Below are 17,575 nucleotides of genomic sequence, written 5' to 3'. Positions count from 1 at the left end.
TTTTTGTCTAGCCTTTCAACATTTTGTATTTTAAACGTCATTGACGAGCCTTCAGTCGACGAAATGTGTTTTTGGCGTACAAAATAATAAGCGTGGTATCTTACACAATTTACTTTTTTTCATATTTAGGCAAGTATTGTAGTAGTCTACAAACGTCATTTATATCTAACCATTTTTATATTTATTCCATTTTCCAAAAAATGTTTTAAATTTAAATAGATATAACTTGATAGTATGGTTATTCACTATTGCTAGTTAACCAATTCATTAGAATAACACGTAGTTACACTTTATGAACCGCAAAATTATAAAAGACGAAACGGAGGGCTCAATTCTCATTGAATTACAAATGATTGAAAAATTGATATGAATATAGGCTTTTGTCCTACAGTTTAGACTTACAAGTACAATAAAGAAAGACTATTTAATTTAATTTACAAATTTTAAAACGATACAAGAATATTTCAATATTTCACTAATACAGTTAAACATTTAAATAGCATTGCAAATCAAGTTCTCCATTTACACTTTAGAAATGCTTGGAGTCAAATGAATACATAAGCTTTATTTAGAGTATGCATAGTATAAAGACAAGGACATAAAATAAACTAGTATTTTAACATGTTTAACCGACATACATGATGTAACAATACAACACATAATACACATGCAATAAGTTACATAACACAAAATGAAGCACTGTTATCAAGCATGGTGGTGATATGCAGATTATAAGCATGATAAGCTAGGTATCAAAGCTAATAATTATGAGTCGTTAACTAAGCATGATTAGAAAGTTGGTAAAAGGTAAAATATTTAAAATAGGATATAATCTGAATTGTAAAGGTTTTACATTATATATTAATTAATAATCTGAACAGACTGTGCACTAACAGTCATATTCATTCCATTACTTCAAAATATTTTTAAACTGACAGGAAATAACATTTTTTCTAAAAATCATCAGATAGATCATTCCATAAAAAAGCAGCTGTATATTGAAAAGAGTTCTCACCATAAGTTGTTAGTCGAACCCTAGGTATATCTTCAATATAAGAATATTTAAAATCATATTTAAAATCTTTCAATTCAACTTTATCATGTTAACATGGTGGTAACATTTTATATAACGTTTTAAAAAATGCAATAGCCATGTTACGCATACGTCGTATTTACCTCCATGAGCTTTTCCAATCCACATGGGTCTGTTTGGAAATTAACTTGACTTTATTGTAATATCTATAAGTGTTGTTATATGCTTGTAAAGTACTGGTTCACTAACTCGCAACAGCTTGAATGCTATATGATATACTTTTGTAGCTCTTTTTATAGTCTGTTTCACCAGTTTGTCTACAGTGTCAACATGTAAAGGTTTAAAATTATGTTGTATGTTAGTTGTAATTTTCAAAATACTGGAATGAGTTTGTTTCAAAAAGTATTAAAGTTGTCACAAAAAATTGTTGGTGTTGTTAAACATTTTTTTCTTCCACTAATTCATTTTTTCTTGTTGGCTGCAAGCAGACTTTTTAGAGAGAAATCGGTGAACTCTTCCATAAAAGTGTTTTTATTTTTGTTCTTCAGCACATCTTTCTGAAAACCTTTTATAAAGATTTACTATCATATGATGACATTATCTACACAAGTTGTGTAAGACCTTTTATAATATTTTATTATCATATGAGGGCAATCATTTAAACCAGTGTTAAAAAATTAGTGTTTTGAAACCAAGAAATGTATTTATAGCATCTACAAGTGATGGTTCATACCCTTTTATATAACATGAAGGTTTTTTCAGTATATTTGACAGATTAAAAACATTACATATATCCGCCGACACGTGATTTGTTATCATAAAAACATAATTAAGATCACCAATAACCATATAAATGTATAGAAATGTAGAGTCTTTATCTTAAAACGTATTTATTGAGTCATAAAACATATTATTCGTCATGATGGTGGACGATAAAAGGCATACATTAACCTTTAAGTTTTATCAAGAGTAGTCTCAAAAACAAAGTTGAAGAGCATTGAGGACCAATGACCTAGAAAAATGAATTTCAAATATGATTTGTGTTTTTTTTTAACAAAAAAAACGTAACAAGAATTTGCAGTGCATCTTTTCTTTTCATTCCTCCAGAAGGTACCAACATAAACTAAGTTGGGAAAGAGGTTTGAGAACTTTCCCAAAGGTAATAAATGAAATGAGCTGGATTGATTGACATTGACAATTGAGTGACAAAAGATACCTGACAATAATTGGTGATTTAAACTGTATACCTGAGTGTAGCATATCAAGTGAAACTCAATTGGTAATTAATTTCATGTAGATGAAACACGCGTCTGGCGTATTGAATTATAAGCATGGTACCTTTGATAACTATTAGCATGTCGAAATGTGTTATTGTATTGTTTATTTGTGATTTTTTTTTCCTGAATGTTCTTGCTATTATTTGAACTGAAATCATGTAGTGTAATGTTGTCCTTTTAGTGTTATATTTAACATTGTCATAAAAGCACGTGGTTTGGCTAGCCACGAAACCAAGTTCAAACCACCATATTTTTTCTTGAAATGACCTGTTCTAAGTCAGAACAATGGCAGTTGTATGGTTCTTTTGTGTTACATTGTCGTTTGGTTTTTTGTTTCGTTGTTAACCTCTTGTAGTTGATGTGTTTCCCTCGGTTTTGGTTTGTGGCCCGGATTTGAAAAAAGTGCCCTGCAAAATCCAGTTATCTTTTTAAATTTCAAAACATCCAATGCATTTGATTGTTTTAGATCTCAGATTGTCTGAACTCGAGTAATTTTGAGGCCAAAATGCAGCCATTATAGTCAAAGAGTCCCATGAACTTTAGTTAAAAAATCATTTGAAAACAATATTGAGTTTAATAGTTGTTAAATCAGAAACATCAATTGACTTATCATAATTGATATGAGAAGATGTGGTTAAAGTGCTAATAAGATAACTCTCCACCCAAGTCACAATGTGTCAAATTAAACCATTATAGGTCATATTACGGTTTTCAACACGGAACCTTTAAAAGATGTCTCACCCCGAACTGCAAGTTATTAAGTGCCCCAAAATAACTTGTAAAACAATTCAAACGGGAAAACAAACGGTCTAATCTATGTAAAAAAAACGAGAAACGACATTCACTGAACATCATGTAGAATATTGATCAACATGTAGGTCCTTTAATGTTGAAGGAACCCCTCGCTAAAGCTCTCACATGTATGACGGTTGCATCAAATCATATTATAAGGACAACGATGTGTGAACATAAAAAACAGACAGACATTTTAGATTAAAATCTCATATACAGTGGCACAGTAGTCAACATTATGTTATAATCTTAATCACCATAAATCAAATAATATGTAACAGGGAATGTTCTGCTACATGTAAATAACTATTGAAGAGCAAAACATATTCATAATCGTTCATTATCACTTAAAACTTTTAAAATATTTATAGATAAATGATGTTCTTAAGCTTTTGAGCACCTATTGTTGGTGAAAGTCAATGTCTTCAAGAAATAAAATACCATATGCAAAACGAAATAACAGGTACATATTAATAAAAAAAATCTGATATTATGTTTAACCAGGAACAAATATATTGAGATATACTGTTCCAAGGTTTACCTTTAAAACTTTTAAATATAACAGGAAATTAAAAAAAATATGAATACCTGGCTAATAAAACTCATCGAATGTTTGAGCGCACTACCGCGAATCTCTCGGCGAACAGGGCATCGAAGTCAATGTCTGCAAGAAATAAAATACCATATGCAAAACGAAATTACAGGTACAAATTAATAAAAAAAAAAACATGTGATATTATTTTTAACCAGGAACATATGTATTGAGATATACTGTCCCAGGTTTAAGTAAAAACTTTGAAACGAATAACATGTGATAAAAAATTTGATTACCTGGCTAATGAAACTCATCGAATGTTCTAGCGCACTATCGTGGGTCTCTCCGCAAACAGGGCAGAAAACACATCCCATCGGAAAAAAATCGCGAGGGTGAATAATTTAGATGAATTCCACGAAAAGAACGTTTACTTTTTGGGTCGATGTTAATACCAAATTGAAATGTGACTAAATACCAAAGACCTTACCAACTTATCAAGTGATTTATATATAGTCATACCTAAGGCACCGATCAATCAGCTTATGTTTGCGTGTTGACTGGGGTGGATGGTCAAAAAAAATCTGATATTCAGGAGAAATTAAATTGTTGAAATAACCTGACCGTTTAAGTAAAGCAATGGTGTACTTAAAGCTGACCTTTGGTCAAATGACCATGTAAGTATTATAGGAGTGACCTGAGGTAACCTGACCATGCATCATAATGCAATGCTGACCTGAGGTAACCTGAACATATTCAAATTGTGTTTTGTAAAGTTGACTTCGGGTATTATGACTATGAGCAGTATTACAGTGGTGACCTGATGTGACCTTATCGTGCACAGTGATCCATTGGTTACCTGAGGCAACTTTAAAATACTTGTGTTTTGTAAAGCTGACCTTGGGTAACATGACTATGTACAGTAATACAATGTTGACCTGAGGTAACCTGATCATGTACAGTATACAGTGGTGAACAGAGATAATCTGACCGTGTACAGTAATACAGTGGTGACCTGAGGTAACCTGACCATGTTAAGTAATACAGTGGTGACCTGAGGTAACCTGACCATGTACAATAATGCAGTGGTGACCTGAGGTAACCTGGCCATGTACACTAATACGATGGTGACCTGAGGTAATCTGACCATTCACCATATTTCAATGCTGACCTGAGGTAACCTGAACATATTTTGTAATTAAAGCTGTCTAGTGACCTCGGATCACATGACCATGTAAGTAGTATAGTGATGACCTGTGGTAACCTGACCATGCGCCATATTACAGGGTTGGCAAAGTGTCACCCGCCCGAGAAAACCCAGGTGCGAAAATCCGGGTTTTCCCGGCTGGACAGTACTCCTAGAAAGGGGTAATACTGGGCAATACTGGGCAAAATGATTTTTTAAGCTTATTTTACACGACTTGTTGTAGTTTCATCGTATTATAGCTAAATGTATACTTTCTATACAGATAACCATTTTAATTTCCAAGCATTGTTTCAATAAATGATTTATCCAGACTTGATTGCAGTGTTTTAGTGAATTGGTAATTATAATTGTTATGCCTAAGGGGTCATGTCATTTAACACTTATAGAATTGAAAAGGCTGATAATTGTTACATAAACAAATAGGTGTCCTCATCTGAATAATTACTTATTAATAATAGTGATGTACATATACATCATTTTAAAGTAATTTTTCCTATATGTTATTGTTAAGTCTAATTACAATGTATTAATTGTTTCATATTTTGATAAAAATATGAATTCTTTTGCTAAGACGTATAACTAACAATCTAATATATTCTAAAATATTTTAACAGTTCGACCAATCTAGACAATTCAAAGCTAGGTATGTTTATAAATGTCTTAAATATATGGCATTTATGTTTGAACACTAATTCTCTCTTAAATTTATGCCAATATTTTATATTACCCAGTATTGCCCAGTAAAACCCTGTAAAACCCGAGTTTCACCAGTTGTTTACACTGGGCTGGGCAATACTCATAAAACCCGGGTTTTTAATAACCCTGCCATATAGCAATGCTGACCTGAGGTAACCTGCACATTTTCTGCGTTTAAAGCTGGTTTAGGGTCACATGACCATGTAAGTAGTATAGTGGTGACCTAAGGTAACCTGACCATGCACCATGGTGCATTGCTGACCTGAGATAACATGAACATACTCTGTGTTTAAAGCTCACCAGGGGTCACATGACCATGTAAGTATTCTAGGGGTGACCTGAGGTTACATGAAAATGTAAAGTAATGCAAGGGTAACCTGAGGTAACCTAGAAATATTTATGTGTTGTAAAGCTGACCTGGGGCAAGAATTTGTATAGTCACTTTGAACACTTCAATGTTTGTATTTATGTGTATTGAACAATATAAATGGTTCATGTCAAGATGGAAGGACCCGGTTGTGTCAAGGTTGTTCACTACATAATCGGTTATGTCTTTGTATAGGACCCGTTTTTGTTTCTGTTTTAAAATTACTATCTATGAAAAGCAACATTGTCCATCGGAAAAAAATCAATGTCTATGTAACTGTAGAACAAACCCGTCGTGCTTAAACTTATTTTAAACAGATACTTTTCGAAATAGGGAGTAACACATTTTCCAAAGCAAAACGTATATCTTATTGCACTTTTCTTCGAACTATATAGTTAAGATGGAATATAAATACTGTAAAGCATGCACTTGCATTTATTATTTTAAAACATCATGGTTTTTGTCTATTTACTAAACTTATTTGTATTGATGTAAAAAAAAAACTGGTATGGTTGTGTCAACATATATATATCCAACCCATCATTTGTTCGTTCATGTACCCCTACTTTTGACATTTTATTCATCATTTCAGTTTATTGTGTTCACAGATGGTTGTCAATATGATAGAATTTAGGTGACTATCATATAAGTGAGAGGTTTAGCTTACTATAAAACAAGGTTTAATCCACCGTTTTTATATAAATAAATGCATGTAACAAGTCAGGAATATGACTTTTGTTTTCCATTCTTTGATGTGTTGGAGCTTTCAATTTTGCCATCTTATGAGCGACTTTCCATTTCCTTGGAAATTAAGGACTTTTAGTATCTTACTTTTACAATATCTAAGACTTTTAGAACATTCTCAGAAGTGGCCATTTACCCTGTAAATATTGTAAATGACACAACTTGCTAGAAGAAACCAAATAACGTCAAAGTGATCAGATATAGGTCAGAGTATTGCATTCAACAATAAGAAACACCCTTACCACATAGTCAGCTATAAAGGGAAAGGAAATGACAAACGTGAAAAAATTAACAAAAAAAATAACAGCCTATATTTTATATCCAAAACAAAAAACGAAAAACAAATATGGTATTATGTGACAAAAAAAAACACACTGAACTAACTTTTACTTGATTAGGAAACTATCACATACAGAATGATGGGGTTAAAAGTTTTGGCGCCTGGTACTCCAAGCCCCAACATTGTCGCAACATGACAACATAAGATAAAACTATAAAAATCAGTTGAAGAGGACTTAAGTCATCTGATTACAGAACCTTATAGTAAATGCGCGAATAGCGCAAAAAATGTATCTTTGTTATGAATACCTCTTTCTATAATATATACATGTATGTAAGGTAAGAATGTTTGGATTTCAATGATTTATAAGGGGATTTTCTTATATCCACTTGGTTATAATATAACGATTCCTCAAGAAAGTAAGAATTTATCAAATTGTCTAACATTTTTATTACTTCAGCTAACAGACAACGTGACTATTAAGGGAGCAGATGAGTCACTTGATGGGCTTATTCGCGCATATGAAACACATCTGCAGGTATAAAAAGAATTTTTACGCACGATTATTGTGATCTTCTGCCCCGCATGAAAGTTCATTTTCATGTGTCATTCTACATGAATATGCCGTGATATTTTTCGTATTCGCTTGCTTTAGAAATTATATATATTTTTAAATGATCATAGGAAAATTGCATTCTGGGTAATGCTTTGGCAAAATTAATTACGAAACCGGGTCGTACACATTGACAAAACCGTGTCCTTTAATTTTAACATGACAGATTACTTTGAAATTCGTATTTTGCACAGAATTTTAAGTATTGAGGTTATCAAAGTTTTTGCAATCTGCATTTAAATATCTTTCTTTCCGTACTTCTCTTCCAATACAATGTGTACAATTAAAACGAGAAATCAAACAAACTGGCGGCAAATTTCACTCAATTCGTCATTTTGACGTACTTACTTCTTTTAAATAATTATCCGTTGAAGATAGAACGGTTGTAGATAGAATTACATCTATCAATCGAAAATAGTTATAGATATTCTTCAAAACCATAAAACTAAGAAATAAATAAACAGATACCATACCTTTTCACTGGTTATTTTATGGTCTGTGACCATCACAGGTGTCAGACCACTAATCAAAAATCCATATCTGTTATACCAAATATTGCAATTATAACAGCTTTCTAAATATTCTGTCTTTAGTTTCACTTCATTGAAACCAGGTTTATCCTGAATTGAACATTCAACCAACCTTTAAAGTCATATAAGAAAAATCTGACCTTCGGAACTCAGGTGACTCAAAAATGACCCCTGGTTTTCTGAAAATCTTAAATAAGTACATGTATACTATGGGGCGCCTAATTGTTAAGAAAAATTCTGCAAACCTATTTACTTTTGGCTCAAATGGGCTTAATTTATTTCTCTTTCGCCAAAAGATTTATTTCAGCACATTTGTTGCTTAGTTTAAGTAAACAATGCCATCAAAAACACTGTTTTGTGTCAGAGTAGAGCTACTTTTACAAACGTTCTGGAATGAAAGTTTTTTTTCCGAGGTACTTCAGACATTGTTAAACAGTAATGTTCGGAAGCTTTATGTGTGCCTCTGGTGTTTGAATAACAGAAAAATCGACCAGGTTTCCAATCATTAAAGAATTAAATATTTTGCAGTTTTGTTGTGTATTTAAGAATAAGCAAATGAACTACGTATAGCTGCAGTTAGTTTAGATACCATGTATATTTTCTCCGAACCATATAACTAATTAAATCGTTACCTACCTTTCCCGATTGTGTCCAAATAAAATTTAACATCATAAACATTGATAAAGAAGTATTAATGTAATCCTTTTATCTAAGTATTTAAATAAAAACGTTGCACCTTGTACTTGTAAAGAAAATCGAGAGCAAATATTGATGAAATCTGAATATCTAACGAACATGTGGGCCAGAGTATTTCTGCTGAACACTTTAAAATATTGAAAGTTGATGTTTCATGGAGGATGGATGGTGTACTAATAAGATCCATAACTAGATGTCAAACTTGTGAGAAATGACTTAAATACGTTAATACTACAACACATTTTGACCCCGTTATAATTGCTATAAGAGCTTTGATAATGTCATCATAGATACCAGGATTAAAATTTTATATATACGTCAGACGCGCGTTTCGTCTACAAAACGCTCATCAGTGGCGCTCGAATAAAAAAAATATTTAAAAGGCCAAATAAAGTACGAAGCTGAAGTGCTTTGAGGACCAAAAATTCCAAAACGTTTTGCCAAATACAGCTAAGGTAATATATTCCTGAGGTAAAAAAAAACAACATTAGTATTTCAAAAATTCAAAGATTTAGTTTTAGAGATATAAGCCAGAAACTGCTATTTACCGCGATGTTCAATTTTTAGCCATGGTGGTCATCGTCGTAGGAGGACATTTTTTTTAAACAAAATACCCGAAAAATGATTGAGTATGGTTTAACTTTGCTCAGTTTTTTCAGATTCTTGTTAGATTTCAAAAAAATACAAAAAATTGTAAAATATTCACCTTATAAGGCAATAACTCCTTATTGACAATTTTGATCATGTTATTTATTTGTAGATCTTCATTTGCTTGACATTTCTGCCGTTTACAGTGTATCTCTATCTAATATATTGTTCAAGATAAGAACAATAAGGTACCATAAGGATGCTTTAGGCCAACTTGGCCCAGTGTTTCAGAGGAGATCTTTTTTGTAAAAAGTTAACATTGACGACGACATCGACGACAGACGCCCAAAAGGATAAATGATAAAAGCTATCTTGACCCCTTGAGTCAGGTGAGATAAAAAGGTCAGTGGTCCTTTGGTTATTGTATATCAACCAAACATAAATCAAACTATCCACAACATATCAGTTTTAAAGAAAACATCAGCTGTCGGACGTTAAAATTTTAGGTCAGAAAGCGGCCGTTCTTAGTGTTTTTTACTCTGAAACTTTTCAGATCGACATCTTAAGATAAAATCTTCTCGGCCGCGTGCAAGCCTGAAATTAAACGTTCGAAAACGTTTCGCAAAAATAAGAGTTCGCATTTAAAACTTTCAAAGTGTTGCGCGTATTCAGTTTTTTTCCTGAATTACCATTAATGTATCATGTGTAAAAGTACAAACATACTTGGATTTACAGTATTTTAGTTTCAGAAAGAAGTTCTTTCCCATCAAGACCTCAAAACTTTGCAATTTTATATGTCTTGAATCTTAAAGTCGCGAAATAATGTCTCTATAGATACTGCTTCAGTTGAAGCGTAGACTGTCGAGTATTTGCCAAATATTATGTTTATATAAATATATATGCTTTAACATTGTATTCAAACAATATGACGGAAAACCCGTCGTAAAGACCAGGATTACGCCACCATTCCTTGTACAAACTTTTTTTTACTACATTTTTTGCATCTGTTTATTCTCTTTCACTTTTCAGCTCATGAAAAACTTTATCTGATATACTCGAAAGATTAAATTTCAGATGTTTACCCCTAGTAAAATGAAGCCTTAGTTCACACCGAACAGCAAACATCATTATGGTCCAAACATTTACTAGTGTAAAACAATTCAAACAGAAAAAAGTAACCGTCTACTCTATATGTAAAACGAGAAAAACAGATACACTAATAAACCACATCAACAAACGACAACAACTAAACAACAGGTTCCTGGCTATATTTCTGCAGCTACCTTTAGCATAATAATAGCACACGAAACCGGTGGGGTAGTTTCAACTTTCCTTTTCCGTGCTATACTAATTTTCGAATATTCAGTTGTAATTCAGTCCCGTCCTTCGAAACTAATTTGCCTCCAACTGTCTAGTGAAAATTTCCGTCGCGGTCGTTTTGATAAAGATTTATCTTGTTTGCCATGTTTAAATCCTCCATTTAGTTATGCATTCGCTTGTCTGTATAATAAAGAGGGGGAAACTTCAACCCGCTTAAGCACTTGGGGTTAAAAGGCTTTTTTCAAATGTAATAGACATATAGAGAAAAAAAATGTCATGTTCCAACATGATGACAAACTTTATCACGCCCACAGATCTGTTCATAATGAATTCAATATTCGTATGACATTAATAACACCTTGCATAAGCATATTAAAAATAAATATACCCTATTTGATAGTTTAAATATTTGTGTGTATGTCGATAAACGAAGGAATGAGTGTGTTGTTAAATTTCACATTTAATCTATTAGAATGTATTGATTTGAATAGTTTATTGTCTAAAAAAAATCTTGATTTCTTAAAAATCAGATAGAAATCTTTCAATATTTCAATATTGCATAGAACAAAAAATTAGACACCTTTTTATTAAAATGTTAAAGATACAGTTTCAATTAGATTTGATAAATTGAAAAGGTTATCCTTTCGATGCACTGATTTTCCTAGACATATTTATATGTCCTTTTTTCTGTTATGTTTTGCTATTGGATTTTCATTATTGGTTTCTGATATCTCTGACGACATGTTAGAAATGTTTAATTTGGTACATCAAATACTAGTAGATATCTAGAAAATAGAAAATTTCCAATGAAAGGACCGATATTCATTGTTAGTGGTAGAACTTTCCCATCAAATATCTGCTATTTTGTGATCTTCAATGTGTCTATGAATTGAGAAATATATATGTTTTGAATCAAAGAGATTAAAGTAATAATATCTATTATTCCATATTACTAAAACTTGAGTAGGTTTTTCTATACGAATGGGATTTCGAATAAATCAGCATATTCACCTGCGAAAAAAGTATATTCACTGCGCAAAACGTCGCGTGCTTTAACGTGTATAATTTTGGTAAAAAACGTTTGATGTATAATTTGTTTTGGTAAGTAATTGCCATTACAAACATTTTTCTCGGAATATGTAATAAAGCAATTACTGCCTTTTGTTTCGGTAAATATTTGTTTTCATTGACTTTTGAAAAACTGATATTCACCGTTGGCCTCAGTGAATATCAAGGTTTTTTTAAGAGTCAATGAACCTTATCAAAAGATTTCATTGTCACTGAACATTTTTGTTTAGGAGCCAGCTGAAGCGGGAGTTTCTAGTTGCATTGACGACCCATTGGGGGCATTTGGCTGTTATCTGCTCTTTAGTTGGGTTATCGTCTCTTTCACACATTCCCCATTTTCATTCTGAATTTTATTTGAAGTGAATGGCAATGGCGAAAATCTATTCTGGTTATGATTGAACGAACAAGTAATATTAATCAAAATGTTAATTTAAAGTGCAATGCAAAAACAAACTTGGCAAGTTTTATTGAGTTGTCTGTCGTAAATGATGTTGACATCATATGTTATCAGCTAGGTTTACACCACTGATCAGACCAACTTGATCAAACACGATCAAGACAAATTAATCGATCGTAAGACTGTTCTGTCTCAATCGTCAAGAATGTTCGGGGTGGTCTACCTTGGTCGTCATCGATCTGACTTTCTACCCGAGAGTTTTTGACATGTCAAAAACATTCAAGTAAGGGTCGAGAAGCCAGTCACTCGAGAAGAGATCGAGAATTCGTCGAGTAGCGGTCAAATTGATCGGGAAAGGATCGTGTAGAGATCGGGGTTGGTCGGAATACAAGTAGTTTACCGATCAGTACTCGACCATTTCGATTTTTGCTCGGCTCATATCCGACCATTTCCCGATCAACGCCAACCTGTACGATATGTGGTCAAGATTAACTCGACCAATGTCCGATCGCTTCATGATCACTGCGACTTCTTTATGTTTTTCATTTCTGACCAACTTGACCATTACCCGATCTCTATGCGACAATTTCCGACCACTCTTCGATCTCTAATCGGCTATACACGAGTATACATGATTGTTTTTAGCCATGGCATTGTCAATTTATTTTCGATTTATGAGTTGGACTGTCCCTCTGGTATATTTCGTCCCTTTTTTACACGATTCTCTTAAAATGTGTGCAACTCTGATTAACCCTCACTCTGTAAAACTATATTGTCACTATTTATTTTTAACTGTACACAAATTCCTCCATGTACAGTACGCGTCTGTACTTTTGCAAGGAGGTGTAAAACAAACAGAGGTCTACAAAACACAACATTATAAAAACTAAAAACTTAGCCACACGAAACCCAATAAAACCTGGGTTGATCGCAGGTGTTACGGAAGGGAAGTAGATTCTGCATTTTGGGCCCAGAGGATTTTTCAATGTATCAAATACGAAAGTAATTGTGCATTAAATTAATTATTTTAAAAACAGCTGATGGCTAATGTAACATTCAAAGTTATTTTTTATAAACATCAATATCACATTTTAGCTGTTTAATGGGCTATTTTTGTTTGATCCTTCGTATTTTCCGGAAATTTTGTATCGTAAAAAATAAGAAGATGTTGCATAGTTGCCAATGAGACAACTCTCCACATGACACCAACTGACACAGAAATGAACAACTATATGTCAGCGTACGGTCGATTGTCAACATACGCTTTTTGATACAATTTTATGGAAAAAAATGAGATTAAAGACAAATGTTTTTTATTTATATTCGTGATAGATATCTGTAATGCCCGCGTCACACTCGATTTTTACGCCGATGGCAACACGATTATGGAAATTTTCAAAATCGGGACTGATCGTATCCAGATCGGACTATTCGTAGTGCCATCTTTAACCATCGTAGAACCATCGGCCACTTTTTCTAGCCTTCGGGGACAACTTCGGGAAGGGTTCTAAATTTTTTAACATGTTAAAAAATCCCCGAAGGTGCGTCCGATGTTGAGGGTTCGTATTGAGTTCGTATCACCATCCTCACCATCGTAATGTCACCGGGAATGCATCTTTGAACACCGTATTGCATTCGTGTTTCCATCGTTTCCATCGGGCAGTTTAGACATTACGATGTCTACACGAATGAATCACGAAGCTACCCGAAGGTCTTACGATGGCAACACGCTTCTGAAGACCTCGTAATCCCGTCGTGATGCCACCGAATAAAAGTACGAAGGTAACAAGATGGAACTACGACGGCAATTAATCCAGCTAAATATAAGTTAATTTTCGTGCTTAAATACATTTAAAGTGCCATGCGCGATATGCGATATGCGATATAAGAAAGACTTTCACAAAACATGGAGCTCATTTCATATGATTCTATGAGAACAAGAAAGGCGACAGCGTTGTTTCGATTAATTCAAATGGAACAAGAAGAGCAGGTATTACAGGCTCAGGATTTACTTTTACAAATAAAATATTATTTTTTGTCAATTTTTTTATATCAAATAACATGATAAAAATCATAAACGCGCCTCGTATACCAACACTGCAGGTACACGTATATAGGGAAACCAACTTTTTCTTCATTATTCTGATTTTTTATGTATCGTCTGAGTGGTTGTCACACGAATGTTTACTCCATAAACATTTTGTTCTCTATATGTCATATTTTGCCGCATTTGTTGCTTTCCCCATATCCTTCCTTTGGTCTATATTATATTTAGTCTAGCAACATTCCAGCAGCACCTGCATACGGGGTATATATCTCCCAATTGATACGATATTCCCGTGCTTGCATTTCCTATCATGATTTTCTTGATAGAGGGTTACTGCTCACAAGGAAGCTATTAAACCAAGAGTTCCAAATGGTGAAGTTGAAATCATCCCTTCGTAAATGTTACGGACGCCATCACGAGTTGGTTGACCGTTATGGAATAACCGTTTCACAAATATATCGGATATGTTCCTTACGTAGTAACTACAATCCCCTTCCCTTTCATGAATGTGACCAGCCGAATTAGACTATTTACCGGATTTGTAATCACATAAGCAACACGACGGGTGACACATGTGGAGCAGGATCTGTAACCTTCCGGAGCACCTGAGATCACCCCTAGTTTTTGGTGGGGTTCGTGTTGCTTATGCTGCAGTTTTCTATGTTGATTTATGTGCACTATGATTTGTTTGTTTGTTTTCTATGTTGTGTCATGTGTACTATTGTTTTTCTGTTTGTCTTTTTCATTTTTAGCCATGGCGTTGTCAGTTTGTTTTAGATTTATGAGTTTGACTGTCCCTTTGGTATCTTTCGTCCCTCTTTTATTATGATATTCTCCTGGAAAGAGCTCTTTTTGAATAAAAGTGATCAACGAACCCATTAACGTACCTTTAAGATAGATCAGTACACATGGGCATAATTATGGGTGATTATTCAGACTAGTGCAAACATTAAACAGTTCATACAAGGAAATGCCGAGCGTGGCATCCCCTCGTATGTAACATATTGGGGACAAATATGGACACTATATTTGTATATGACACACGCAGAAAATGGTAAATACGCATATTTGATACATAAACTATTTTTTTAGAAATCAACCAAATTAGTCAGTAACTGGAAATACCCACGGTCTTCCGTCTTATGATTAAACCAAAAATTAAATGTACAATATAATGTATATTCAATATTGATCAAACAATTTAAAACGCGTGATGCCTTCGGCATATAATTTAAATGCATCGTAAGCTGTACACGACGTCTTTTAGACATCGTATGGCCATCGCGCCATCATCGTAAACCATCGTGTAGCCTTCGTGATCCATCTTGTAGGCTTCGGCTGAAATATGAAGCTTAGATACCGTCTTCGGTTAACCTTCGTATGTCCATCTTTTGCTATCATATATACTTTCGGCACCCTCGTATAGACTTCGTTATTCATCGTACTTGCTTCGGTCACTTTTGGGTATTTTAACGAGATCGGGACCAACTTCGTACGAACTTACAATTTTCGCATTCGGGTGTCCATCGTATATAAAAATCGGGACAGTGTGACGCGGGCATAAACAGTTTCACAAAATGTATCCTCAAGGGGATTGAAATTCTAGATCTATTTTTGGCCAAATTTTGGGAAAATATGCGACATCTTTACCCACTTTGTGCAATATTATTAGTAAAAAAAAAGGCAGGTTATTGCCATGATACACCAAAAATAAATATCTTGAACCATTCAACTACTGGGTATCAGATCTATGGAAAATACTGATAACATGTACATACATATACACGTATATGAAAGCAAGGAAAAGGGGATGGTAATATTTATGCATATTGCTATCTAACATCAGTACTAATCTACGGACAAATCTCATTTTGAAGGAAAAAGAGCAGTAACGTCCATAACAAATCAGCGTCCTACTTTACTTTCAGGAAGTTTTTATAACCATTGAGGTCCACTTTTTTCACCTCCTGAAAGTCTCTCATACTTTTGATTTTGCCATTTGATAAGGGACTTTCCAATTAAATTTTCCTTGGAGTTCAGTATTTTTGTGATTACTATTTATACTGCCCACACAGATGTCGCCTTTTAGCCACTGCCTTATCTAGATTTTTCGGCACCCTTTGCTGTCTACCCCTTTTTGTTTGTTTTCTTAGCTCTCTTCAAGCTCTGTCACAGCTATCAACCTTTCTATCTAAGCTCTTACCACCTTGCCAAACAATCTAACTGCTTTATTTCCATGTAGATATCTTAAATATATATTTTACTCAGACCTTCTGTTAACTACTGAATCTAACCAAACAAACGGGGAACGTGACCATTGGATCGACACCGATAATGCCATAGCTTGCATATAACGCTATAAAGAGTCATTACTCAAGAACGGTAAAAGTGACACTACCCAAATTCGCACGTGATCTGTGTTTTTGGTATTGCGATTCATAAAATTTGGTTGAGGCAAAATATAATCAGAGAACGGAAACTAATTGTTGGGACGTACGTATACGTACCCTCGGACGGACAAAGGTTCTTGAATGCCTCCTCCGCTGCAGCGGGTTATCTTTAAAAAAAATCAGATGTTTTATACAGAAATTGTACAAACCCGACTAATGCCCGACTATCCCAACGACTCCTTTCCGATCAAGTCGACCTTGTCTAGCAAAGATCAGCCTGAGATCGAGTATAGTTTATTTGGTCCAGCCAGTCGAGCAAAAATCGTGTAGAGATCGTCAATTGGTCGGAATTATCGAATAAGTATTCACTTAATGGTCGGGTTTGAGTCGTGATGGAGTGTGAATGGTCGGGTTACGGTTTTGTACAGTCGGACAGCAGTCGGGTAAAAGTCGTAAACAGGCTCGATCATGAATTTGGTCACGCTTGGTCGTGGAAATATGGACAATTGAGATCATCCAGTGGATCTGATCGACTGTGTGAACCTAGCTTAACTATGAATTGCACATGACAAGTCACAATGTGTACGTGTGAAAGAAGGGGGCTAGAGGTTTTATCAATTCATTTGGTTCTTTTCAGTTTCTTAGCTTTGTATGATAGTGTGATAGTATTAAATTTAATTCAACAAATAGGTTATCCTTATTTTTGTAAGTGCAAACGGTTAAACTTTTTTTTTCTATTAGGCTGTTTTTTTCCCAGTGAACAACTAACATCGTATAATAACCATAACACCATAAAGAATACACTGCACCATACAGAATACAAAATAATAACAGAAAAAAATGCAGTACCACGGTCAGACATAAGAATATAGAAGAAGGAAAACATTATCTTCATTTCCATTATAATGTACAATAATGTACAATACTTTATAAATCATTTTAAAGTCACAAATTGTAGCCATAATAGATCAATCTAAAAGTTCAGTCAGTCCTTGTAA

The 17,575-nt window shown here is 33.9% G+C and overlaps 1 protein-coding gene across 1 annotated transcript in view; it reads right to left on the bottom strand.

Moving 5' to 3' along the window:
- LOC139523478 (3'-5' exoribonuclease HELZ2-like) overlaps positions 1 to 1,041 on the bottom strand; it is an 89,144-nt gene extending 88,103 nt beyond the window's left edge. The window contains exon 1 of the mRNA XM_071317543.1: positions 1,016 to 1,041. The gene's annotated coding sequence lies outside the window, so the exon portion shown is untranslated. The remainder of the gene's footprint in view (positions 1 to 1,015) is intronic.
- Positions 1,042 to 17,575: the final 16,534 nt, after the last annotated feature.

This window comes from Mytilus edulis, chromosome 1 (genome assembly GCF_963676685.1).
Source record: "Mytilus edulis chromosome 1, xbMytEdul2.2, whole genome shotgun sequence".
Lineage (NCBI taxonomy): Eukaryota > Metazoa > Mollusca > Bivalvia > Mytilida > Mytilidae > Mytilus > Mytilus edulis.
Note: the sequence above shows the minus strand (reverse complement) of the source record. Positions and strands in the feature narration are given on the sequence as shown.